General features: G+C 50.0%; 1 long non-coding RNA gene across 1 annotated transcript; it reads left to right on the top strand.

Moving 5' to 3' along the window:
- LOC119965630 lies at nt 1-25,373 on the top strand. The gene is made up of 3 exons (XR_005460576.1): nt 1-560; nt 1,980-2,051; nt 25,165-25,373. It is a non-coding gene; the product is annotated as an uncharacterized LOC119965630 (long non-coding RNA).

Below are 25,373 nucleotides of genomic sequence, written 5' to 3'. Positions count from 1 at the left end.
ATTGTGGTCACTGCTCCCCAAGGGTTTCTTCATCTTAAGATCTCTAATCAAGTCTGCCTCATTACACATCACCAAGTCCAGAATTGCCTGTTCCCCCGTGGGCTCTACCACAAGCCGGTACAAAACAAATCTCTTATACATTCCACAAATTTATTTTCTGATGTTGCTACATTACTACATATTCCCCACATTGCTACGACACATCAAAGAAAACAGTTTTTTTTAAGGAAACTGTCAATGGACTGACAAGCCTGACTCCAAATGAAGCTGACTGAACTTCTACGCCTTAGCTTTGACAGCACATTAAAAACACAGCAAAAGTCAATGAAATGTTAGCATTCTGGAGTTTCGTCTCCGAGGAGTAAAACAAGCATTTTGTTGCTTTTGTCCTTCACAATGACCGACATGTGCGAGGTTGGATTTTTCGCCCTCACAAAGATGAAGACGCCACAAAGGAACCGGCTGAATCCTGCACCCGACGTATGCATAGCACTCTCTTCCTGTGAACCTGATTGGAGTGAGATCATGAAGACCAAGCAGGTTCACCTCTCGCATCAAAGGTAAGAGAAAATGGTGATTCATGAATGTCGTCCGGCGTGGGTCACAAAAGGTCGATCGGCGTGGGTCACGAAGGTCGGGCAGCATGGGTCCCAAAGGTCAGTCGGTTGGCAAAAATGGGTCCCCAGAAAAAAATGTTTGAAAAACACTGCCATAAAGGACATGGGATTTTACAAAAATCAACAGTGGTTCCATGATTAGATTAGTTTTGAATTATAAATGTAATTAATTGAATTCAAATTACACCATCTGTCATGGTGTGATTTGAACCCGGTGTCCCCAGATCATTAGCCTGGACCCTAGGTTATTAATCCAGTAACATTACTACCTTGCCACCACTTTTCCATTTTCCCACATTGTACTCCACCTGTTACATTCTTTCCCTCCACTTAATCGATCTATTTTCCTTTCCAAACTCTTTGCATCCTCCTCACAGCTTACTTTTCCATCTAACTTTGTACCATCAGAAAACCTGGATCCATTACACCTCATCTAACCCATTGATATAGATTGTTGGGCAGTTTGATTTTGATAGCTTCATCAAGGTGTGCAATTTTCTTCCTGTGAATGACTTACAGAGCACCAATCTTGTCTGTTACCTCACAGGAGGCATGCTGTACTGTTGTCAACTGTGGGGTTCAGCTCTATTGTGAAATGGGAAACCCTATTTATACATGCCTCATGCAAAACACTTGCAACACCAGGAATCCAAAAGGGGCTGCATATGCTATGAACACTTTATAACTTATTGACATAGCTTCCTGTCTCCAAACTAATTTGACCTCTTCTTTTCCAAGCAACTGTTCATTTTCCTCCAAAATTCAAACTTTCTAAAGTTAAAAAACATATGTGGTTACATTCCTTTAAATTTTGGCTTCCCCACACCAACACACCATTATTTAGTGGCAAGTGCAAAGCACATGGACTTGGATCTTGCGAAGAATAATTAATGTTGGATAACCTTTGAAAATCTCAAGGTTAGCCCAAAATCATATTGATGATAACCAAATTCAAAGATAAATTATCCAGCTGTTTAGGGCTTTTCTCAGAAAATGTACCCGATAAATAATTTTTTGCTCTTTTTAGATAAATGTTAGTTTGTTGACCAATGAAAATCCAGCAAAAGATTAAATAAACCTTTGATTTTGTCAATATAATTTCAGTTAATTATTTTACACAAAAAGATAATTCATTTAAATGATCTATGAATGTAATGAGTATGAATTTATTTTCATAAAAACTGTTGTAAGGAACTACCAAATGCAAATAAACATAAACCAAAGAGATGGAAAGAAATATATTTGAGTCAGCTCGTCTACAAAGCAATGGCGACCATACTTCAAAGCAATTAATTGCCTTTAATATTTTGAGGATATGAAAAGCGTTATACAAATGAATGTAACTTTTGTTTGTGATGACAGGCGAAGATGCCAGAGATAGTCAAGATGCTGGAAACCTTCAGCAGGCCAGGCAGCATTTGTGGAGAGAGGAATGTGAGTTAACATTTTTGGTTGATCGACCTGATGTTTATCTACTTTACAGCCTCAGCAAATGTTGTCTGACGTGAGCAATTTTAGCATTTTCTACTATCAGTTCAAATTTCCAACAGCTACAGTATCTTGTTTTTTTAAACTTTTCTTTTCATCTTTGTTCCTTTAAAAATTACCCTTGTGGCGGCATGATGGCGCAGTGGTAGCACTGCTGCCAATGGCGCTGAGGATCCAGGTTCGATCCCAGCCCTAGACCACTGTCTACGTGGCGTTTGCACATTCCCCCCCCCCCGTGTTTGCGTGGGTTTCACCCCACAACCCAAAGATGTGCAGGTTAGGTGGGTTGGCCACACTATATTTCCCTTTAATTGAAAACAAATTGGGTACTCTAAATTTATTTTTAAAAGATATAACACCTTGGACTTCATAGAATCCCTACAGTGCAGAAGGAGGCCATTCGACCCATTGAGACTGCACCAACCCTCTGAAAGAGCACTCCATCTTGGCACACTCCCCTGCCCTATCCTCATAACCCCACCAAAACAGCACGGGCGAGATTCTCCGCTCTCACGCTGGTTCGAAGAATAGCGGGCCGCGCATATTTTCACGCCGACGCCGGTCCGACGCCCTCCCGCTATTCTCCGAACCCCGCACAAACTACACGTCGGCATTCCCGGCAAAGGCCTCGAAAGACCCCCCGACACGACCAGAATCCCGACTTATTGGCCCCCCGCTATTCTCCGGCCCGGATGGGCCGAAGTCCCGACGTCCTCACGCCATGTTTTCACGCCGGCCAACACACCTGCTTTTGAAGTTCATCAACCAGTCGTGCTGGCTGACGAGAGCTTCGAGGAGGTGAGCGCACCGCTCAGCGCACCGCTCAGCGCACTGCTGGAGTCTGGCCACAACGGGGAAGGCATCCCCGACAACGGGAGGGGGTCCAGAGCGGGTGGGGAGTGGGGGAGACAGAGGGGGGAGTGGGGGAGACAGAGGGGGGAGTGGGGGAGACGGAGGGGGGAGTGGGGGTGACTGAGGGGGGAGTGGGGGAGACTGAGAGGGGAGTGGGGGAGATGGAGGGGGAGTGGGGGAGACTGAGGGGGTGTGGGGGAGACTGAGGGGGGAGTGGGGGAGACTGAGGGGGGAGTGGGGGATACGGGGGGGAGTGGGAGTGGGGGGGGGGTAGGGAGAGAGTGAGCGAGTGACTCATCCAACCCCGGTTACAAAATGTCTGCCACCATGCCATGGCGTGCCGGTCACGAGGACATGGCCGCTGTTTGCCTTGTGGCTTACGGCCACAGGCCACTGACGCACCGGTGAAGAGGACGTAGTTAACTGCCCGTTGGATGCAGAAAGTGACGAGGGGTTATGCTGCCCGCGTGTCAGCAGCGCGACCAGGCCACCGGGACACACAGGTATCCCGTGACAGGCGGCTGCCGAGGTGTCGACTAACCTCCGTCTAACATGTCCCGTTTCTCTGCCCCCTACCACCCTTCTGTAGGTTAGCACAATGTCTGCGAACAGAACGGCTATGTTCTGCGCAGTGGTTGGGGCCGCTGCACTGCATTTGGAGATGCAGCAGCATCCACAGTCACAACCCGCAGTGGATGCAGGGCCAGCTGCAGCAGCAGAGGGAAGGGCCGAGGAGTTGCCAGTCGTCGAGCAGCATGGGGAAGAGGAGGAGGAGGGGGAGGAGGAGAGAGTGAGGGTGCAGCGATGGCGCCAGAGGCGACGACCAAGGCCGAGGGTATACCGTGTCCGGATCTCTTTCCTAACAATGACGGACATCACCTGCAGGAGGAGACTCCGGCTGAGTAGGTGGACGGTGATACATATCTGCCACCTCATGGCGCACCTCGCCCCACGTGGAACGGGGGGAGGACACGCGATCCCGGTTGCCATCAAGGTGACGGTCGCTCTTAACTTCTATGCGACCGGCTCCTTCCAGTCTCCGAGCGGGGACCTCTCCGGGATCTCCCAGTCATCAGTCCACAGGTGCATCTGGGATGTGACCGAAGCCGTCTATGCCATCTCGGACCGCTACATCACCTTTCCCGAGGACCAAGCAAGTCAAGACTCACGAGCTCATGGATTTGCCAGCGTGGCCGGGATACCGATGGTGCAGGGGGCAATCGATTGTGTTCACGTCCCCATGCGCCCGCCTGCAGGGGACAGGGAGGTGTTCACAAACAGGAGGGGGACATACTCCATGAATATCCAGGTGGTATGCGACCCCCACATGACGTTCATGTCTGTATAGTCTGCACATTCTCCCCTTGGCTGCGCGGGTTTCTTCCAGAAGCTCTGGTTTCCTGCCACAAGTCATTGGCCAACAAACTATCATTTATCTAATTCTCCATCAGTGTACTCGAACACTCGAATGTGACGACTTGAGGATTTCCACAGTAACTTAATTGCAGTGTCAATGTCAGACTCCTTGTGACACTAATAAAGATTATTTTTATGAGCGCTATTGGACAAGATTTAATGGCCATGTTGTGTTTAAGCGAGAGCATAATGAGGCTGTTAAATCGCAGGAGAGGCCAGAATCTGGAACCGTGCCGGGTGCCGATCTGATTGTGATCGGGCCGGCCTGCTCCCATTGTCAAAAATCAGGATCTCGCTTTTGCTTGGCTAGAAACCAATAATCACCACTTAAGCCCAATCTCCCTACAATTAACGGGAGCGACCCCCTATCTAATGGACGCCCATGACCTAATGGCCTCAAAGCAAGTGGTCACGACATGAAGCTGGTGGCAGGGCTGCTGCGGGGACTTGATGAGGTGAGTAGCCATCTTTGCTGTAAGGTAAAGAGCCCGAGGCATTGGGCTTTCTGCCCCGGTGCTCGGAGGAGGTGAGGGAGCTCCCGGGAGGGGTCAAGCTTGGTGAGGGTGATCACCATCGGTAGGGGGGGTGGGAGGCAGTGGGAGGGTTGCAGAGCAGGCGGGCTGGCCGCCCATGGTCTGGGCTAGGCTTGGGAGGGCAGATGGGTGTCTCAGCGCCCGAGGGTTTGCCATGGCAACCACTGGACCGTATGGTCCTGTTCCGTGGGCAACTCCAACCCTCGCTCCCCTGTCCCACTAACTACCCAAAACTCCCACTGACCGCGGAGGTCTCTGGCCACATGGCTGGAGTCTACAGACAATTGGGAATTGACGATCGTAGTTAAATGAGCACTTCACACATCGCAAGTGGATCCCCATGGGTAGGCATAGAATTAACAGTGAGAAGGAGGCCATACGGCCCATCGGGTCTGCACCGGCCCTTGGAAAAGGCACCCTCCACAAGCCCACACTTCCACCCTCCTGTAACCCAGTAACCCTACCCAGCGTTTATTAACACTAAGGGGCAATTTAGCATGGCCAATCCACCTAACCTGCACATCTTTGGACTGTAGGAGGAAATCGGAGCACCCGGAGCACCACAGACACAGCGGCCAGCATCTGAACACCCTAGGGCAAGTACCGGTAATATCTCCACAATCAGTGTGTGGGGGAAGTGCACAGGGACGGGACCAGCACCCGATCCAGGTAACATTAGATGTGCGGGTGTCTGGGGTACAGGGTGTGGGATCTGGTGAGCAAAGACCACTCTTGTGGCCGGGGGTGCATGGGCTGGGCGTGTCAGATTGGGAGGTTGGGGAGGAGCAATGGAGGGGCTGGAGGGTCCCAGAGTGGAAGACACCATTGGCTGTCAGTCTCACATCCTCGCCCAATTCCTTACAGATATTACACGGGGTGGATGATATTTTGATCCCTGCAGAACTTGCACTGGTGGTGCTGCTGGCAGGCCTGGTGACCAGGAGATGCTGGAGAAGGTGGTGGTGGCAGCAGCGTCGACAAAGGCTCAAGGATGGTGCCCATGTGCAGCTCACTCGCCCCACACCCTTAGGACACCGGCCACCCATTAGGCCAAGCAGGGACCCAGAGGGGGAGGCTGGTGAAGGCCCAAAGTATACAGGCGTCGCTGGTTTTTCGAACGTTTGATGGACAGTGTGTGCCACAGCATGCTCCGCCTCAACAAGGGGACAGTGCAGCACCTGTGTCATGTCCTTGCGGACTTGGTAGCACATGGAGGAGGAGAATACCCGCTCCCGGTGGTGGTCAAGGTCACTGCAGCCTGAACTTTTATGCCTCAGGAGAATTCAGGGCTTGAGCGGGTACTTGGTGTGGCATCTCACAAGCGACTACCCAGAAGTGTATCCGTGAGGTCATGGATGCCTTGTCTGACATGGGGAGAATGTGCAAATTCCACACAGACAATCACTGAAGGTCGGAATCGGACCCGGGTCCCTGGTGCTGTGAGGCAACGGTGCCACCGTACCGCAAAATCATTCTTCTGTGCTGAATTGTTCGATCAAACCTGTTTAATGGGTGGGAAAATGTGTAGAAAACTTGCAATTGTTCTCACATAGACCTTGGAGCTCCATGACAATTAATTCAGTCACTAAACAAGGGAAATGGTCTGGTCATCCCTACTTAGATCCACTACCTCAAGATGACTGAGGGGGATTGTGAATTCCCTGTCCAAGGGCCTAAATGAAACTGTGAAAATAGCTTGTTACAAGAGTAAGGTTTATAAAATTATATTATGTTTTGAAATGAAAATCGTTTATTGTCACGAGTAGGCTTCAATGAAGTTACAGTGAAAAGCCCCTTGTCGCCACATTCCGGCGCCTGTCCGGGGAGACTGGTACGGGAATTGAACCGCGCTACTAGCCTGCTTGGTCTGCTATAAAAGCCAGCGATTTAGCCTAGTGAGGTCAACCAGCTGTTTTGGAACAGGCGGTCTTTAATTTAGGATGAAATGAATGGGGTCATGTGGTCTGTTCTGAACGCTGTCCAACAACAGGCCTAGCTAAAGGGAAGCCCAGATTGTTTTGCTGGAAAAAACATGCAATATGTTCACTCTTGGAAAAAGCAGCTGTGTTTACAGTGAGTAGTTGGATGCTAGTCTCCAGCATCCCACGAAAATATTTGGAATAGAAGCATAGAAAATAGCAACAGGAGGAGACCATTCGGTCCTTTGAGCCTTCTCCAGAATTCACTATGATCTTGGCTGACAATCCAACTCAATAGCCTAATTCCACTTTCCCTCCATATCCTTTGAACCCCTTTGCCCCAAGTGTCATATCTAACTGTTGTTTTGCTCTCAACTACTTCCTGTGGCAACCAATTCCACAAGCTCACCACTCTCTAGGTAAAGACACTTCTCCTCATCTCTATCGTATTAAATCTATTCCGTCTCCTCAGGCTGTGACCCCTGGTTCTGGACTCCCCACTATCATGAACATCCTTCTTGCATCTACCCTGTCCAGTCCTGTTAAAGTTTTATAGGTTTTTATGAGATCTCCCCTCGTTCTATGAACTCCAGCGAAACAATTCTGACCGACTCATTCTCTCCTCAAACATCAGTCCGGCTATCCGAGTGATCAGTCTGGTAAATCTTCGCTGCACTCCCTCTAGATCAAGAACATTCTTCCTCAGATAAGGAGACTGTTATAACCTGCCTGCTTACCATTGGCTGGGGACTAATGACACTCCCACAATCCTGTGGGAATATGAGCTTCCCCAAAGAGGGGGCGGAGAAATCATTAGCAGGCTCGCTGCATAAATAGAGCTGGCCAGTTTGGAACCAGAGACAGGAGTTTGGCAGCAAGAGAAGTTGTGGCTGCTGTTGTATATATATGTTAATTTGTAAATAAATGTTATTTCTTAGTATCCTGAAAACTCGTGCTGGATTCTTCGTGGCCCTCACAAAACTGGCGACGAGGGTTAAAGTGAATAGTTGTCTACACTGCTGAAGCCACCTCCCTGTATTTTTGTTGGACACAGGTAGGAAGTTGTTTTCTATTACACCATGCCTCTCTATGGACATTTGGATGTTTTTGATGCTGCGCTGGAAAGCTGGAACCAATACGCACAAAGGATTAGTTACTATTTCCGGGCAAACAACATCACCGAAAATGAGCGCCAGGTGGTCATATTGCTCACCGCCTGCGGCCCGCATACGTTTGGGGTGATTAGGAGCCTTACGTACCCAGCTGCGCCAGACATTAAAACGTTTGCTGAACTTGTGAACTTAGTGGGGCAACATTTTGACCCAACCCCATCCACGATAGTCCAACGTTACTGGTTTAATACCGCTGAGAGGACCCCAGGAGAATCCCTTGCCGACTTTCTATCCAGGCTACGCAGGATTGCGGAGTACTGTGACTATGGTAAGACCTTGTCAGAAATGTTACGCGACCGTTTGGTTTGCGGTATTAACAATGCGGCCACCCAGAGAATGTTGTTAGCCGAGCCAACATTGAGTTTTCAACAGGCCATTCAAATAGTATTGTCCCGAGAGAGCGCAGAACGAGGAGTGCAGGAGCTACAGGGAATGGAGGTGCATGCCTTGGGGTGCAACCCCTTCAATCCGAAAGCATCCCCCCCGCACCCCTGCGGTACGTTGGTCAAGGCGACGTCCAGATCGACTCCAGTGGCTGTCAGACATTCCTCCCTGAAGGGAGCCTTCTCCAGAACCAATGGATGAGGAGCAATGTCCGTGTCAGACTTGTAGGTGCCGACCACGTCGCGGACGCCGGTCCTGAGGGCGCCAGAGGCGCCGTCGTTCCGACCAAAACTGGGGCCAGCCGAGAGGCCGTACCTTTCATTTGGATGAACCTGCAGCGACTATCCCCGAGGACGTGGAGACGGAGGATGACTGCCTGCAGCTGCATTGTGTGGGAGCTCCCCGTGTGGCCCCCATTAAAGTGACAGTATGGGTCAATGGTCACCTGCATGAGATGGAGTTGGACACTGGCGCAGCGGTTTCCGTGATCGCCCAGAGGACATTCGACCGCATCAAGCAGGGTATACAGACCCTTACATTAACCGACACACAGGCCAGGTTGGCCACCTATACGGGGGAACCATTGGACATTGCAGGAACTACGATGACCCCTGTTGTTTATGGATGCCAGGAGGGGCGTTTCCCACTTATCGTGGTGCACGGCCATGGGCCCAGCCTGTTGGGTCGGGACTGGTTGCACCATTTGCGGCTGCAGTGGCAGCACATCCTCCAAACAGTTTCTGGAGGGTTGACTGAGGTGCTAGGACAATACCCAGATGTATTCCAGCCCGGTTTGGGGAAAATAAAAGGGGCTGTAGCCCGTATCCAAGTCGAACCAGGAGCCATGCCGCGCTATTTCCGTGCGCCCCGGTGCCTTACGCCTTGCTCGTGAAGGTAGAAGGGGAGCTCACTCGTTTGGAAACTTTGGGTATCATCAGGCCCATCCGTTTCGCTGACTGGGCAGCACCAATTGTACCTGTAATGAAGCCAGATGCCACAGTTCGCTTGTGCGGCGACTATAAACTTACAGTGAATACGGCTTCCCGACTCGACCGATACTCAATGCCTCACATAGAGGATCTCTACGCGAAGCTTGCAGGCGGACTCTCGTTCACAAAATTAGATATGAGTCACGCCTACCTACAGTTGGAGCTGGACCTTGCCTCCCGGCCATACATAACGATTAATACACACCGGGGCCTGTATGAATGTCCACATTTGCCTTTTGGAGTATCCTCTGCCTGCGCTATTTTTCAACGCGTTATGGAGGGCATTTTGAGAGGTTTACCGCGTGTTGCTGTTTACTTAGATGACGTTTTGATCACAGGGACGTCGGAGCAGGAACATTTAGAAAATTTGGAGGCTGTCCTTAGACGCTTTTCGGAGGCTCGAGTCCGTTTACGTTGCACAAAGTGCGTTTTTCAGGCGAAGGAAGTAGTCTACCTGGGTTATCGGGTGGACCGCGAAGGTTTGCACCCCATTGCAGAGAAGGTGCGCGTGATTCAACAGGCCCCCGCCCCGACTGACACTTTGCGTCTTCGTTCGTTTTTCGGCCTCGTAAACTATTACGGAATGTTCCTCCCCAATCTGGCAACTACGCTGGCCCCGTTGCACCTTCTGCTAATGAAGAATCACTCCTGGGTTTGGGGTCAGGTGCAAGAAACCGCTTTCCAGTGGGTAAAACAACAATTTTCGTCTTCTGGTTACTAACCCACTATGATCCTGGAAAGCCTTTGCTCGTCACATGTGATGCATCCCCGTATGGTATTGGGGCTGTCCTGTCCCACAAGATGGAAAACGTGGCCGAAAGCTTTTGCCTCCCGCACATTGACTGCAGCGGAAAAAAAGTACGCGCAGATCGAGAAGGAGGGCCTGGCAGTGGTCTTTGCGGTGAAACGTTTCCACCAGTACGTATGTGGCCGACACTTCACTATCCTGACTGATCATAAGCCTCTGCTGGGACTTTTCAGAGAGGATAAGCCAATACCGCCCATTGCTTCTGCACACGGATCCAGCGCTGGGCTTTGTTGCTCGCTGCATACGAGTATTCTCTGGAACACAAACCAGGAACCCAGATAGGGAATGCCGACGCACTGAGCCGATTGCCTTTATCGACCGGCCCCATGTCAACCCCCACGACCGGTGAGGTGGTTGCAACCCTAAATTTTATGGACACCTTGCCTGTCACGGCATCACAGATCCGTGAGTGGACCCAGACGGAGCCAGTCCTGTCAAAGGTTCGGCATATAGTCCTGTATGGAGGGCAGCATAGACAGCTCCCAGGCGAGTTGCGGGCATTTTCCTCCAAGCTTTCTGAATTCAGCGTGGAAGACGGCATCCTTTTGTGGGGGACGCGTGTGATTGTCCCGGAAAGAGGACAGGAGCTGATACTGAGGGACTTGCACAATGGGCATCCAGGTGTGACCAAAATGAAAATGTTGGCCTGGAGTTACGTCTGGTGGTCAGGCCTCGACACCGACATTGAGAAGGTGGCCCAAAACTGCTCCATTTGCCAGGAGCAACAGAACCTTCCGCCGGCCGCGCCCCTACATCACTGGGAATGGCCAGGGCGACCTTGGGCGCACTTGCACGTGGATTTTGCCGGCCCTTTTCAAGGATCCATGTTCCTGCTATTAATCGACGCCCAGTCTAAATGGCTAGAGGTGCATAAGATGGGAGGCACAACGTCCTGCACAACAATCGAGTAGATGCGTTTGTCTTTCAGTACGCATGGCCTCCCCGAGGTGCTGGTCACGGACAATGGCACTCCGTTCACAAGTGAGGAGTTTGCAAGGTTCATGAAGATGAACGGCATACACCATATCCGCACTGCCCCTTACCACCCGGCTTCAAATGGGTTGGCGGAGCGCACACTGCAGACATTCAAACGAGGCCTAAAGAAGCAGTCTTCCGGGTCGATGGACACGAGACTGGCTCGGTTTTTGTTTTCATATAGGACCACCCCCCATGCGGTGACTGGGGTAGCTCCCGCAGAACTCCTAATGGGCCGGAGACTTCGCACCCGCCTTAGCATGGTTTTCCCGGACATTGGCGCAAAAGTATGCCGCACACAAGAAGGGCAGGGACATGGTTTTTCTCGGCATCGGCCGATTCGGCAGTTTACGCCCAGTGACCCAGTGTTCGTTCGGAATTTTGCTGGTGGTGCCCAGTGGGTCCCTGGCGTAATCTTTCGCCAAACGGGCCCTATCTCTTACCAGGTACGAGCTCAGGGGCGTCTCCAGCGCAAACATGTAGACCATGTTCGGTCCAGAAGACTATCCCTGCCAAAGATTGCCCGCCCCAGCAGCTCATTCCTACAGCCGCAGAGACCAGACACAATGGAAAGTATTCCTCACAATCTTCCTCTGGTGCCTCACTCAAAGCCTGCGCTTGTCGTGACAGAACCGCATGGAGATAAAGACACCGAGATGACGGAGGCAGCAGACTCTGACTCCGAGATGGAGACACAAGACACCTCAGAGGGGAAATCCTCGGGCTGACGGGCTGTGGATGTACAACCGTTACGTCGTTCATCACGGAAGCGCCGGTCTCCATCTCGTTACACGCCGCCTGATCCAGCGCCTTGTGCAAATGGTGTCCGGCCTGCGGCAAAACGAGTCCGACACCCTCCTTCGCCAGGGTCTTTGGTGGATTCCTTGGAGATTGGGGGGGGGGAGGGATGTTATAACCTGCCTGCTTACCATTGGCTGGGGACTAATGACATTCCCACAATCCTGTGGGAGTATGAGCTTCCCCAATGAGGGGGGCGGAGAAATCATTAGCAGTCTCCCTGCATAAATCGAGCTGGCCAGTTTGGAACCAGAGAGAGGAGTTTGGCAGCAAGAGAAGCTGTTGCTGCTGTTGTGTGTATATATATGTTAATTTGTAAATGAATGTTATTTCTTTGTATCCTGAAAACTCGTGCTGGATTCTTTGTGGCCCTCACAAAAGAGACCAAAACTGCACACATTATTCCATGTGTGGCGTCACCAAGGCCCAGTCTGATTGCAGCAAGACATCCCTGCTCTTCTACTCGAATCCTCTCACAGTGAAGACCAACATATCATTTGCCTTCTTAACTGTCCGCTGCAGCTGTAGGCTTTCCTTCAGACCTTGGTGTACAAGGAGTCCATGTATCGTTGCACATTCCCCTCTCCTAATTTATGGCCATTTAGATAATAATCTGGCTTCTTGTTTTTGCTACCAAAGTGGATAACCTCACATGTATCTAAATTATACTGCATCTGTCATTCATTTGCCCACTCACTCAACTTGTCCAAATCACATTGAAGAACCTCTGGATCCTCCTCAAAGATTACCTTCCCACCCAACTTTGTGTCATCTGCGAATTTGGAGATCTTACATTTAGTTCTCTCATCTAAATCATTAATATATATATATATATATATATATATATATAGTGAATAGCTAGTAACCCAGTACAAATTCCTACGGTACTCTACTAGTTACTGCCTGCCATTTGGAAAAATACATGTTTATTCCTACTCTGTTTCCTGTCTGCCAGCCAGTTTTCTATCAATCATAATACACTACTGCTAATCCCATTCATTTTAATTTTACACACTAATTTCTTATGTGGGACTTTGTCGAAAGCCTTCTGAAAGTCCAAATAAATGACATCTACTGGCTCCCCCTCACCAACTCTACTAGTTACCTAATCGAAAAATTCCAGTAGGTTGGTCAAGCACGATTTCCCTTTCATAAATCCATGCCGACTCTGTCCGATCCTGCCATTGTTTTCCAAGTGCTTTGCTTTAAAATATTTGTAAATGTATTCTAGGATTTTCCCCAGTACTAGATCATGCTTACTGGTCTATAATTCCAAAATAAGTAATATAAAGTGGTAGAAAGTTGCATATAGGCATCCTGGATGAGTGTGATGCAAGCGCCATTGGACACAGGATTAACACTGCTGCTTCACTGCACCAGGGACCCTGGTTCGATTCTGTCCTTGGGTGACTGTCTATGTAGTTTGCACGTTTTCCCAGTGGCTGCATGAGGTTTCTTACAGGTGCTCCAGTTTCCTCCCACATAGGTGGGTTGGCCATGATAAACTGCCCCTTAGTGTTCAAGGATATGCAGGTTGGATGGGGTTATGGGGATAGGGCAGGGAGAGGGCCTAGGTTGGGTGCTCTTTTGGAGGGTCAGTGCAAACTCAATGAGGCAAATGGCCTCCTTCTGCACTATAGGGATCCTATGGAATAGGGTGAGGGGTGCATTTTGTAACGTCATAGCATTGCGTTATTAATGGAAACTGAAATTAAAAAGAAAGGATGCACTTGTTCACTCACTTGTTTCTTATTCGCTCAGGTGACGTGTATGGCCATGGTGGAGAAAAGATCTGTTGCCATATTGTCAGGAATATCAAAAGTGCAAGAAAAATATTATATTAAATATGTGGCGAAATTAAAAATGGCATATAAAAACATGAATACCATGTGGTCAACATAAATACAGCCAAAGGACCTAAATTTTGCCAGACATTATTACCATAAATTCATCAGGATAAAGAAGCTGAGACAGCATTAGAGCATACCAAATCTGGGAAACATGAACTCAAGTAAGAAAAAATGGGCAGGGTTCTCCGGTCCCCAGCTGGGTCTTTCTCAGTCACGGCTGTTCGCTGGTGGCAGGATTCTATCCTTCCACCGCTTGTCAATGGCATTTCCCATTGAAACCACCCCATGCCACCATGAAACCCTCTGGCAGGGGTGCACTGCCAGCGGGCAAACTGAATCCCGATGACTGAAGAATTCCGGCCATTATCACACAATACAAATAAATTAATGTGAATCCTGAACTCAACGACACATAATAAAATCTTTCAAATCACATGTGTGGAATTGTTTACTGTGCTTTAAGGAAATAAATTATTTATTAATTCCCTGGGAGATTATTTCTGAGTATTCATTGCCAGTGGCAGCTTCACTTCTCAGTTGTGCATATGGGTTAGTCATGGGAAAGCTATTAAGTAGATTCTATCTGTGACATCTTTTTGCAATCATTATTGTGAAGGTCTGCTGTTTATGCATGGCTCCAAATCAATTTTAACAGAAAGCGTTTCTTTCACCTGTCTACACTGATGGATCTTCCACAAAGTTACAATCAAAACCTATCATTGTCTTACCACCCATGACCTTATTGTGGATAATTGTAATGACATCCTGGCTTTGACAGAAACTCAATTCATGGAAGGTGATACTTCTCTTACTGTAGCTTTCCCAACTGGACATACTGACCTCATCCACATCACCATGGCAAATACTGGCCCTTATCACGCATACTTTTTCCCCTTTCAAGAACCATACCAAATTTCACCCCTCACCTTTCTCAAATTCTATACCATCCCCCAAGCTCCATGTGATGAATGGTTACTGTGTTACTGCACCCTTATCATCATGTAAGGTGATGTACCCTTTAAGACCGGGCTTGGAACCCTGGGGGATTCCGCCTCCAGCTCAGCCCACCAGGGAGTCGTATATAAGGGGTCACTTTGTCGGCGGCACCCAGTGAGCACCCGTCTCGGCATCAGGCTAGTTCTCAGCTTATTAAAGCCTTCTTTAGTGTTCTACTCTCTTGCGTCGTTATTGAGGGTACTACAATTTAATAAGCTGAGCTACGTTAGGATGGACGCAGGTCTCAAGCCAGAGAAGCTCAACCTGGAAGCACGGACATCAGAGGCAAAATAAATTTTTAAGTACTGGCTCCGCTGCTTCGAGGCCTACCTGGACTCCTCGGAGACCCCCATCCTAGGGCCACGCAAGCTGCGCCTACTCCACGCCCGGGTGAGTCACAGAATCTCCGCCACGATCGAGAAGGCGACTACTTATGACGAGGCAGTCGCGATCCTACGCAGGCGGTTCATCAAACCCATAAACGAGGTACATGCCCAGCATCTGCTCTCAATCTGCCGGCACCGCTCAGGGGAAACGCTAGATAAATTCATAGGAAAGCTCACCGCGCTCAGTAGGATCTGCAATCATCAGGATGTGACGGGGGAAGTCCATGTGAACCTGCACATCATGACGCTTTCGTGTCCCGCAGCCATTCGACCTACATCCGGCAGCGACTTCTCGAAAATAGAGCAAAAGACTTCCAGGTAACGCTCGCCACCTCGCTGGAAGTAGCCCGCCACAATCTAGGCACGTACCTCACGGACCCTGCGATCCCTCCTCGGACTTCCCCAGACTCGGCCACGCTACGGCCCTGCGCCGTGCGGCGATCCGCCCAGACCAGGGGCACACTGTGCTATTTCTGTGGGCAGGGCCAGCACCCACGTCCACGCTGCCCAGCCCGCTCCGCCATCTGCAGCGACTGCGGGAAGAAGGGGCTTTTCACGAGGGTCTGCCTGGCCAGGCTCAAGGCCCAGAAACAAAAAGATCATCAGGCCCGAAGATCAGGCTCACAGGCCCGCAGGCCTCGCAATGCGGCTGCGCACTGGCCGGACATGCCCCCTTCTGACGCGTCATCTGCCTCGTGCGAATCAAGGGGGTGGCCATCTTGGTGGCGGCCATCTTCTCGACCCGACACGTGCGACCGACGGTAGCGGCCATTTTGTGAATCCGACACGGCTGAGGACTCTGACTACCCACAACAGGGAGTGATCACCCTCGACTAAACGTGGATAAAGCACTGGCAGAATTCCATGATGCAGGTCCAGATCAACAGGTGCAACACTCCCTGTCTCTTTGACTCCGGGAGCAGGGAGAGCTTCATCCACTCAGAAACGGTAAGACGCTGCTCCTTGCGCACCCATCCCGCGTCCCAAACCACAGCCCTCGCCTCCGGGTCCCATTCGGTCCAAATCAAAGGGTATTGTATTGCGGACCTCTCGATCCAGGGCGCCGAATACGCTCATTTCAAACTCTATATCCTCCCTCACCTCTGCGCCCCCCTGCTGCTCGGGCTGGATTTCCAATGTAGCCACCGAAGCCCGACACTGAAGTTCTGCGGACCCTTGCCCACCCTCACAGTATGCAGCCTTGCGACACTGAAAGTCACACCCCCCCTCTCTATTTGTGAACCTCACTCCCGACTGTAAGCCCGTCGCCTCCAGGAGCCGGCGGTACAGTGCCCAAGACATGACTTTTATCAAGTCAGAGGTCCAGTGTTTACTGGGAGAGGGGGTTATCGAGGCTAGCAACAGCCCCCGGAGAGGACAAGTGGTGGTAGTACGGTCCGGGAAAAAGAAACGGATGGTCGTGGACTATAGCCAGACCATAAACCGCTTCACGCAGCTCGATGCATACCGCCTTCCTCGTGTAGCAGAGTTGGTCAATCGGATCGCTCAATACCGGGTATTTTCCACTGTCGATCTCAAATCCGTATACCACCAGCTCCCTATCCGACCAAAAGACTGCCCCTGTACTGCCTTCGAAGCAGCCGGCCAGCTCTTCCACTTCCTCAGGGTCCCCTTCGTCATCACAAATGGGGTCTCCGTGTTCCAGAGGGCGATGAACCAAATGGTGGACCAGTACGGCTTGCGGGCTACATACCTGTACTTGGACAATGTCACCATCTGCGGCCATGATCAGCAGGACTATGATGCGAACCTTGAAAAGTTCCTCCAGACCGCCTGAGCCCACAACCTGACCTATAACAAGGAAAAATGCGTTTTCCACACGACTCAACTCGCCATCCTCGGCTACATCATGGAAAACGGGGTCATAGGTCCCGACCCCGACCGCATGCGCCCCCTTGAGGAACCTCCCCTCTCCCGTAGCCTCAAGGCCCTCAAACGGTGCTTGGGGCTTTTCTCCTATTATGCCCAATGGGTCCCCAAATATGCGGACAAAGCCTGCCGATTCATAAAGACCACGACCTTTTCCCTGACGGCAGAGGCCCAGTCGGCCTTCAGCCATATCAAGGCCGACATCATCAAGACCGCTATGCACGCGGTGGATGAAACCATCCCTTTCCAGGTAGAGAGCGATGCGTCAGACATCACCCTGGCTGCTACCCTCAACCAGGCAGGCAGCCCTGTAGCTTTCATCTCCCGGACCTTCACTGCCTCCGAGATTCGGCACTCTGCAGTCGAAAAGGAGGCACAAGACATTGTGGAGGCCGTGCGGCACTGGAGGCACCACCTAGCCGGTAGGAGGTTCACCCTCGTTACTGACCAACGGTCGGTAACCTTCATGTTTGATAACACACAACTAGGCAAAATTAAGAATGATAAAATCTTGAGGTGGAGGATCGAACTCTCCACTTATACGTACGATATCAAGTATCGTCCAGGGGAGCTCAACAAGCCCCCAGATGCCCTGTCCCACGACATGTGCGCCAACGCGCAGGAGGATCGCCTGCGGGCTATCCACAATGACCTCTGTCACCCGGGGGTTACCCGGCTCGCCCACTTTATCAAGTCCCGCAACCTACCTTACTTTACCAAGGAGGTCAAGGCCATGACCAGGATTTGCCAGATCTGCGCGGAGTGCAAACCGCACTTCTACTGGCCAGACAAGGCTCGCCTCGTAAAGGCCTCGGGGCCCTTTGAGCGACTAAGCGTGGACTTCAAAGGTCCCCTCCTGTCCACCAACCGCAATACCTACTTCCTAACCGTCATCAACAAGTTCCCCCGCTTCCCATTCGCCGTCCCCTGTCCCGACATGACCACGGCCACCATGATAAAGGCACAGCATCTTCACCCTGTTTCGTTTCCCCGCTTATATCCACAGGGACCAGGGGACATCATTCATGAGCGATGAGCTGCGTCAGTATCTGCTCAGCAAGGGCATCGCCTCAAGCAGAACGACCGGTTATAACCCACGGCGAAACGGGCAGGTGGAGAGGGAGAAAATGACAGTTTGGAAGGCTGTCCTTCTGGCCCTACGGTCGAGAGGTCTCCCAACCACCCGCTGGCAGGAGACCTAACCGATGCCCTACACTCCATTAGGTCGCTCCTCTGCACGGCCACGAATGAGACCCCTCACAACCGCTTGTTTTTCTTCCCTAGGAAGTCCATCTCTGGGCTCTCACTTCCACCTTGGCTGACGACTCCGGGACCTGTTCTTCTCCGGAGGCACATGAGGAGCCATAAAACGGACCCCCTGGTCGAGAGAGTCCCACTACTACATGCGAACCCCTGATACGCCTACGTCGAGCACTCTGACGGCAGGCAAGACACGGTTTCCCTCCGGGATCTGGCACCCGCTGGTTCCCCCACTACTGATGCCCCCCCCTCTCATGGTTTCCCTGCAGGACCTGGCACCCACTGATGCCCACCCCCGGTCCCCCTCTCCGTCGGTGGACACCGACCGCGTGCTCCTCCACATTCCCCGCCGGCGCCGGCACCACTATCCCCAGCCCCAGCTATCCCCCTACGCCCCGACCCCCTACCCCGACCTGGACCAAAGCTCCGACCACCGTGCTCCCGGACGTACCCTCATCTAAGACGTCCGTGTCTGGCGCACCACCGCCCGAGCTGAGAAGGTCGACGAGGACGATCAGGCTGCCGAAACGAATAGACTTGTGATTACACTTCACCCCCGCCGGACTTTGCATGTTTTTTAAACAGGGGTGAATGTGATGAATGGTTACTGTGTTACTGTACCCTCATAATCATGTAAGGTGATGTCCCCTTTAAGACCGGGCTTGGAACCCTGGGGACTCCGCCTCCAGCTCCGCCGACCAGGGAGTTGTATATAAGGGGCCGCTCTGTAGGCGGCACCCAGTGAGCACCCGTCTCGCCATCAGGCTAGTTCTCAGCTTATTAAAGCCTTCTTTAGTGTTCTACTCTCTTGCATCATTATTGAGGGTACTACACTCCACTTCCAAGTTTCTCACAGATTTATCCTAACTCCTTTACTTCCCTAGCCTCTGCATTGAGCAATCCCTCATACTTCGTATACTCTTGGACTTTACTAGGTTTTCTACTGTTTTTGGTCCCAGGAATTTCTGGACGAGTGCCTTTCAACACAGACAAAAGGAACATACCATCAACTGCAGTTGAGAACTGTTGTTGTTGATGACATTCACTGCCCACCCAGAAAACTCTAGAATGGAACTGACTAGGTAAATAATGTTTAACTGAGATGTTTGATTTAAATCTGAAGTAATATTACAATATTTCCTTAGAACATGGAAGTTGACTGGGTACAGTGAATGAAGCACGTTGCTGAATGCAGTGGATGATTGATCAACCCCTGAGCTCTTTGCAGCTGAACTATGATGCTTCAGGAACTCCCTTAAGTGTCCGGAAGGGTAGATTGCAAGATTGTACAAGTAGCATCAGGTTTCACAGTGGCTTATTACATCTGGAGTGAGATCCTGCAGAGGGTCCTTTGGGTAGCTAGTTCTGAAGTTCCTAAGACTCGGTAGATGTAAGTAAGCTCAAGGTTTTAGAAAAACACAATGTGTGGGATTCTCAGATCTTGAGGCTAAGTGTTGATGCCGTCGTAAACGCCATTGCATTTCATGAAGGCGTCAACATGCCCCCAGGAGCAGCGATTCTGACCCCTACAGGGGGCCAGCACGGCACCCACGCCACTCCAGCTGCCGATACCAGCATCAAATGGGCGCTGCGTGTCTGCACATACGCAGTGCGACTGCCGCAATTGCGCACATGCGCGGTGGCTCCCTTCTCCGCGCCGGTCCCGATGCAACATGGCGAAGGATCCAGGGGCCGGTGCAGAGCAAAAGAGGCTCCCAGCCCGAGAGGCCGGCCCGCCAATCGATAGGCCCCGATCACGGGCCAGGACACAGCGGAGGCCCGCCCCCGGAGTTGGATCCCTCCTACCCCCGCACAAGCCCGCCCCCGGATGGATGCACGCAGAGGTCCCACCGGGTAAGAGCACACGTGGACGGCGGCGGCGGGACCCGGATTTTGTATGCGGCCGTTCAGCCTATCCCGGGCGGAGAATCGTTGGGGTGGGGGGGGTGGGCCCCTGGGCCTCTGACCTGCGCCGTGCCAACCGCGACAGTGCCAATGGCACCGATTCTCCGTGCTCCAGAGAAGCAGCGGACTGGCGTCAGGGCAGTGTCGCGCCCAGCCCGGCGATTCTCCAGCCCAGCAAATGCGGAGAGTCGTGAAGGCTGCCGTGAAACTGGCCGCCTCTGCGCCCCACCCGGGACCCGATTCTGCTCCCCGGTAGGGGCTAGCAGCGGGGCCCCGTGAACCTCGGCATCGCAGGCTTAGCAAACTTCACTAAGCCCGTGCGCCAAGGGTAACGGCGGCTGACACAAACAATGACGTCAGCCGCGCATGCGCGGATTGGACGGCTCCAATCCGCGCATGCGCAGATGACGTCATCACGCATATGCGTGAAACCCGCGCATGCGCGGGCCGTTATGCCCCTCAGCCGCCCCGCGGACTGATCCAGCGGGGCGGTGGAGGAACAAAGAGTGTGCGGGGTTCGGACCCGCTGCCCGCGATCGGTGGGCACCGATCGCAGGCCAATGCCACCCTTGGCACGGCCGTGGTGCAGCCGTGCCAATCGATGGCATGGTTCTCCAGAACGGCACTTTGCGGCTGTTTTCACGAACGGTGAGAGCAGGTGTGTTGGAGTTCGTGAAAACGGCCGTAAAGGCTTGGGAAATCAGCCCATCAGCTAGGGGAGAATCGCTGCTCGCCGTAAAAAACGGCGAGCAGCGATTTGTGTCGTGGGGCGGCCGTGGGGGGGGGGGAGAATAGCGGGAGGTCGGGAAAAATGTCGGGAAGGCCCTCCCGCTATTCTCCGACCCGTCGTGGGGGGCGGAGAATCGCGCCCGCGTGAGTCTTGCAAATTAAAGAGGGAATGATGACATTAATTATGTTACTTAGCTTCCTGAGACCTTTGAATTGCTCTGCTGTTATTCTTGCAGAAATAAAAAGGTAATTATCGTAGCTCTCTTCCTTCAATGAAATCAATAGAAGTTGCCAATTTTCCACATTTAAGAAGGTTTTCATCCAACGTCGACTCAAAGGCAATGGCACTGGTGACCTGGATATTGACTTGATAATGTTTCTACTCTGAAATAACACCAAAAAGTAGGTCTGAGCTTTTGGTGGCTTTGGGTGGTATTTTCTGGCGCTGACTGCTGCAGGGATTGTCCGGACCCGCTGAAAGTCAATGGGATTTTGGCTGGGCCATTGAAAATCCCACGGTGGGTCCTGCCAGGACGGGACCGGAAAATCATTTCAGAATACAAACAACATATGTATCGCAAAGAAAGATACCAGCATTAAAATTGTGTTGTTTTGACTGAAACTAAACATTCATAAAACACCACAGCATCAGTTTCACCCACTGAAGAACATTCATCACCTCTTTTACAGTTCAAACTAAAACTGGTTTCAGACAACCTCATTTGATGGTCGATATGCATTCACTTTTGTTATTCTTAAATCAGGATTTCAATAAACCTTACAGTTCAAATGAAATGCAAAATCAAGATAACAAAGATGGAATGCAGCATGAGCAAGCTTTGCGATTTGAAGTGTTCTTTTATAATGACTGTGAAAGGTGAAGATGCTTAATAAAAATTACAAATCAAAGTTAATTTCATATATTAAAAAAAAGGGAACCACCAATGTGTTCAACTCCCAATGTAAACCTGTAGACTGTTCTGCTTCAATGGAGTTCTGTATCCATTAAGAGCAAGTAAGTACTTTATTGGTACACCTTCAAAAAAGTAAATCCCTTTATTGCTCATTAACTGCACCACTTCTTCTGATTTACTATTCTCCTCGCGATGTTGATTTGCCACTGGATGATTGAGAAGCACAATGGTCTGAACAACGATGGTTGTTCACAAAAACACACATGCAGGAAAATTTGAGGCATTGTTCTTTCAATTACTTTTTCATTCACTTTGTATTTGCAAACACAGTAGTGTATAAAATGACTTTCTACAGTTTTACATTTTTGGAAGTGATAGAGCAATCTGAGCCTTATGTATTTTAAATTATGTATTTCATTTTCCCATGAGATTTGATCTGCTGCTTAATGAAATGATTTATTTTTATCACCTTTTATCCAAATGCTTTTTTTGTCTCTTCCCTGTCACAAGTAAAGTATAGATGATAAAAGCCTCTCCCAGCACATGATTTAGAAAGACCTTCCGTTGCTCCAAATTAGCATGCAACTATTTCTTGTAACTTTTCAGAGTTTTTGCTTCCAGCAGCCTGGACACCTACCACTTATGTCACATGAATGATAGTTGCCACTGTCAGTCCAAGCCTGGATATTGTCCAGGTCTTGTTGCATTTGGGCATGGACTGCTTCAATATCTGTGGAGTCGTGAATGTGCAGTCATCATTGAACATTCCAACTTCTGACATTATGATGGACGGAAGGTAATTGTTGAATCAGTTGAAGATGGTTGGGCCTAGGACACCACCCTAAGAATGTCTGCAGTGATGTCCTGAAACTGAGATTATTAATATCCAATCACCCACAACCATCTTCCTTTGTGCCCCCGCCCCCCCCCCCCCCCCCCCCCCCCCACCCTCCAAACCCCATTGACTCAGTTTTGCTTGGACTCCTTGATTCTATGCTTGGTCAAATGTTGTTTGATGGCAAGAGCAGTCACTCCCATCTCACCTCTGGAACTCGGCTATTTTGTCCCTGTTTGAACAAAGGCTGTAATAAGGACAGAAGCTGAGTGATTCTTTGTCCTGTTTCTTGTGTACAGGACAAATATCAATGGCGCCTACCGATTCATCCTCCGATTGCACTTCGGAAAATCAGACCACAAGACGGTGCCTCTTCCCCTGGCATACAAGCAGAAACTTAAGTGTGAGAATGCTGTTAAGAAGGTCAGGCAATGCTGGTCCAAGGCAATGAAAGAGCTCCTACATGACTGCTTGGAGTTAGTGGACTGGTCCATATTCAAGAACTCAGCGGCCAACCTAAACAAGTATGCCACCATCATCAGACTTCATCAGTAATTGTGCAGACGACTGCATCCCAAAGAAGGTAGAATGTACGTTTACCAACTGAAAATCATGGTTTAATCAGGAGATTCACTCCCTACTGAAGGCCACGCCTGAGGGGTTCAAGACAGGCAACCCTGACCTATGCAAGAAATCAAGATATGACCTTCGCAAAACCATCAGGGACGCCAAGGGACAATACCAGACTAAGCTAGAGTCACAGACTAACGGTATGGACTCTTGTCAGTTGTGGCAAGACTTAAACAGCATAATGGGCTACACACCAAAGCTGAGTAGAATCTTCAGCACTATCAAAAACCCCTCCCACCCAAGTTATTCACTCTTCCAACCTCTTTTTCATTGGACAGGAGTTTGAGAACGTGCACTAACAGCTTCTTCCCCGCTGTTACCAGACTCCTGAATTATCCTCTTATGGACTGAATTGATCTCTCCATGCAACTTCCTGACTGAGTAACACTACGTGCTGTATGCTTCACCCGATGTCTATGTCTATGTATTTATATTGTGTATTTATCATATGTCCTACATTTTCATGTATGGAATGATCCGTCTGGACTGTATGCAGAACAATACTTTTCACTGTAACTCGGTATTTGTAACAATAAATCCAAATCCAAAATACCTGGGCAATTTTCCACAATGCTGGGTAGATGCCAGTGTTGTAGCTGTGCTGGAACAGATAGACTAGGTGTGGCAAGTTCTGGAATACAAGACCTCAGTACTGTTGCTGGAATATTGTCAGAGCCTATAATCTTTGCAGTATTTAGTGCCTTCAGCCATTTCTTGCCATCACGTGGAGTCATATTGAATTGGTTGAACAGTGACATCTGTGATGCTGGGGACCTCCAGGTCAGGCTGAGATGGATCATCCACTGCTGGCAGATGATTGTGCAATATTTAGTACTGTTTATGACTCCTCGGGTATTACATTTGTCTGTGTTCACATGCAGCAAGGCCTGGACAATATTTATCCTTGGCAAAGAACAAACATGACACATCTCCAACAAAATAGAATCGAACCATCTCTCCTTTTCATTCAGTTGTTTACCATTGCTCAATCCCTCACCATTAACATTTTGAGAGCTTACCATTGACCAAAAACTTAACTGGGTTAAATATCTAAATATTGTAGCAGGAAAAGGTCAGAATCTGGGAATTCTTTAGCGAGTGACTCACATATATATATCCTGACTTCTCAAAGCCTGTCCACCATCTTAAAGCACAACTCAGGAGTGTGATGGAATATGCACTCGGTGCTTGATCAATAAAATGAAAAAAGCGGGCGGCACGGTGGCACAGTGGTTAGCATTGCTGCCTACGGCGCTGAGGACCCGGGTTTGAATCCCGGCCCTGGGTCACTGTCCGCGTGGAGTTTGCACATTCTCCCCGTGCCTGCGTGGGTTTCACCCCCACAACCCAAAGATGTGCAGATCAGGTGAATTGGCCACGCTAAATTGCCCCTTAATTGGAAAAATAATAATTGGGTACTCTAAAATTAAAAAAACTAAATTAAAAAAAATTTTTTTTTAAATTTAAAATGAAAAAAGCTGCTGACAGAAATGTATCCCACATTTCCAATGCAAATATTCTGGAGATTAAGTAGGCAAGAACAAGATGCCATTCACAACCAGTTACAAGGATTTTTGAGCCAATCGTCTTACATCTTGTCTGTGGTAAGGAAGCCTGACCCACTTGCGACAATAGCACAAGTGGACCACAGGCTTTGAAATATTAAACAATCCGGCGTTACACAAGTTAATCAGATATCGTTCCAAATCTTAATGTTTGAGTTAAAACCTTCTGTGCTAAACATGAACTGAAATGTAAAGAGTGGCATGTTGTTTAGAGGACTCGGAATCGTATTTGAATCTATTTTTCTGCCTTTAGGTCTATTCGCTATCACAGATGCAATCAAAAGCCTCCTACTCTGCTGTAAAATCCAGTGGTTCCAATGTCCACTGGAGTTTGAGGTAAAGACAAGGCAGAGTATATTTTATCGTGCATCAACAGAGCCCAGGTGGAGATGGTTGACAGCTTCAAATTCCTAGTTGTGCACATCATCAACAATCTGTCCTGGCCCACCCACATCGACGCCA

The sequence above is a fragment of the Scyliorhinus canicula genome, chromosome 5, assembly GCF_902713615.1.
Source record: "Scyliorhinus canicula chromosome 5, sScyCan1.1, whole genome shotgun sequence".
Lineage (NCBI taxonomy): Eukaryota > Metazoa > Chordata > Chondrichthyes > Carcharhiniformes > Scyliorhinidae > Scyliorhinus > Scyliorhinus canicula.
This window is presented reverse-complemented; position numbering and strand designations above follow the sequence as displayed.